Source organism: Silene latifolia, chromosome 6 (genome assembly GCF_048544455.1).
Source record: "Silene latifolia isolate original U9 population chromosome 6, ASM4854445v1, whole genome shotgun sequence".
Classification (NCBI taxonomy): Eukaryota; Viridiplantae; Streptophyta; class Magnoliopsida; order Caryophyllales; family Caryophyllaceae; genus Silene; species Silene latifolia.
Window position 1 is genome coordinate 67,182,763 of NC_133531.1, and position 3,667 is coordinate 67,186,429.

A 3,667-nucleotide genomic window follows, 5' to 3' on the forward strand; every position below is an offset into this window, starting at 1 on the left:
GTGTGCGGGACTCATCCTTCTTGCACATCTCATGATTGCAAGTGTACTCAATTTCCGTTATAAATATCTCTCATTGTTCTTTATTGCCTAGAACGATTCTAGAAAATCTACTTCTTAATTAACATTGCCACAATGGTATCTTAACCATCCTAATTGTGTTTTGATTATGGTTTTGTCGGAAACCATGCGCAATCTCAATTGTCAATTGTCACTTGTGTAACACCCTTACACAAAATTGCATCATAAACACTTTGCATCATAGCCTTAATGCTTCTGCAAGCACTTAAGGGTAATCTTTATGGCTTACTTGGTAAAGATTACTTAAATTCGATTTTGAAAACAATTCATCATACTCAAGGTATATGAAGTGTTATACATCATTACTCATTTAATTGATCCGGCAGCGGAAGTAAATGGAATCAATCAAATATGTTCAATTTAATTGAACTAGTCATGAATCTTATCAACATAAGACTTCTTATTGACGCTAATATCATGTAGATTTATCTTCATAAATCTGGATATTAAAGATGTATTATATTACTCCAAAAGTCTTAAATCATTCTCAATGATCAATATGCCATCCACATATCGGACTAAATAAAATTTCCGTAACTCCCACTAAACTCCATGTATAAACACAACTTATCGACTTATCGAGAAAAGTTTTATAACATGATCAAAACATTGATTCCAACTCATTGATGTCCTACTTAAGACCATCTCTTAAGTTGCACATTATCTTAGGATTGCAAGAATCTATAAAACTCATGACATGTATTGAATACATTCCTTCTTTTGAAGAAGTGGGTTTTAGATTCACATGCTGTATGCGTATCCTCATAATGAAACACAATCCCTAAGAAGATCCAAATAGACTTAAGCATTTCAATTAGTGCAAAACACTTTGCCACCAATCAAGCTTTGAAATCTCTCTTTATTAGTGCAAAACCCTTTGTCACTAATCAAGTCTTTTTATTTCGGATTTTCATGGCTCTAAGCCTTGTATTGAGTTGTGACTTAAACACTCTCATGTCTTATGTAAGTCATATGTTCATTACTTTCCAGAAGTAATCAACTTGAATCAAACGATTTCTTTTGTAAGTTATAAGTTCTTTACTTTCTTAAAAGTAGCATGAATTCATCATCTTTAACAAGTGACGAATTTAACCTCCTAGGTTTTGAAGAAACAACGTCTTACACAAAACATCTCATGTAGCCAAGAAAGACGAGTTTCCTGCGACATAACTTTCTTTGTGGCTCTTGAATAATTTCTCCCACTCTGTCTTCTAAAAATAAACTTGTATTTTAGAAAGACAGCTTCACGAGCCGCAAACCCGTCGTACTCGTGATAATTGAAGAGGGAAAAAATGAGCATTTGTTTCTTGTGAAAACTTACAAACATGGTACCCTTACCATTTCATATCTCATATGATTCGATTTAGTGGAAAAATAATTTAGACAAAAATTGATAAAATCCCCAAAAGGATCAAGTAACTCAAAGTAACTTGATTGAAGTCCAAACCATATCGAATAGCGTTTGATTTCTTATCCAACCACACATTATTCTATAATGCGTGTTAAGAGAGATTAACTTGTGATACTATATCACATTTCCTTTGGCTTATATCAAAGTCTTCACTTTGATAATCCCATCACGACTAAATCGTGATTCCTTGAACTCTTTAAACTTCTTCAAAGATGTTTTCTATTTACCTTATTAAGTGAACACATTAGCGTCAACTTAAATCGTTGGTAAAAGAAAATGATTAACCTATTTTGGATCAATGATTTAAAACCTCGATCTCCTTTTCAACCAAAAGGCACGAGATATCTTGCTTTGAATAAAAGATACGCATATACCGTTAACAATCTAATGGTTTCAAGAGTACTCGATAACTCTTTTCGTTCATCATTCCAAAATTCAAGGTTTAATCTTGGGTTACCAATTTGAGTCTTGCATCATCTTCATGATATATCATTCTAGTTTGGTTTAGAATATAATCACCTTGATAATGGGCTAGCCATACATCAAATCGTGGTGTATAGGGTCACAAAAGTGAAACCTCATTTGTATCTTAACAAGTTTGTATTCTTATTCAGAGTTTATGTACTTAATAGTCACAATTAAGTACAACTCCAAACCCAAAAACTAGATTTAGTACACAATGACTCTATCTCTCGACTTCATTGTTGCTAGTCGTCATATTCTAATCATCTTATGTGTCGAATACAATGATGAAAACCTCCACTGGTTTCTAATATTGACGAAGTGGTACTAGCAAAATTTATGTTTAATCAAATAAACATTTAAAGAAGAAGGTCCCATTAGATGTCCCACAACTAACTTGTTGATTCTTCAATAATTTGGGGTAGTTTCCTTTCTTGTGTCCAACATTTAAGACAATGGAAACTTTATCGGTCGGGATTGATAGGTTTAGTATCGCTATTCTCAACAACTTTACTTTTAACATTACCTTGTATCAATTCCGTTATAATCTTTACTTCTTGAACCTCGTCCTCATCTTAACGGTTTAAGAGAATGCTCCCACTCATTTCAATGAGTCTTTGCTTTGAGAAGCAAAATTGAATTCATGAAGATCACTCTTCATTTGTTCGTTTTAGTCTTAAAACTTTCATTGAAGTGGTTGCGTTATTTTGGTCAATTACGAATTCTTGACAAAACTAATTACCAAAACAATTTATCGCTTCAAGGTACTTAATTCATATAAGTACATGAAAAACAATCCATTGTAAGTAGATGTGTTAGTCTAGAATCAAAAACCTGTTTGATAATGAATAACTTTAATCTATACTCTTTGCAAGAGATCCTTAGCAATGGTTAATTCAAGGTCTTTAGAAGAAAATTCAAATTTTGTCTTTAGTTACGATGTTTTAATGGAGTTTTGAATCAAAAACGAAATGATATCGTATATGAATAGTGGTAAAGAAATAGAACAATATAACAACGGAATAGTGGAAAACTTAACATTTATCGTTTTATTAATACTTGAAAAACAAGTATAGCATTTACATAGTGACCTCTACCCAACTATGATAAATGATTCCAAGATCCAAATTCATATTAACTTGGGCACGGTGTGGCCGATACATACCTTATCAATATAACTCGGTGGATTAACTCTTTAATCGATTATACTTTTAGAACTCTTGGTCGATAAAATTACATTAACATTTATCTTTAGCCCAAAACACATCCGACAAGGGCACGATGTGGCCGATACATCCCTTATCAAAAACTTTTATTGAGTTCAACCCAAATTTTGAATAAATGTGTCCATGATCCAAATCCACATCAACTTGGGCACGGTGTGGCCGATACATCCCTTATCAACATGAATTCGGTGGATAGACATTTATCACCCACTTCCCCTACGTAACAAGGTTTGTACCCCGGTGTGGCCGAGTGCACTCCCTCGCGAAATAGGTTTTCATGGTTTCTACTATTTGGTAAGGCTATGTCTCAATTAATTGTTTTAGCGAGAGGTCATGTCAATTTATTATCTATCACGTTTTAAGTGAACTAAAGCGGTGAACTACGATAATTCTAATTGACATGGTCGATAAACTCGATTAAAAGATGATGCATGTTTTAGTTATGGCGATTTAGCGATGCATGCAACATATGAATAAAATGCAAAGCATA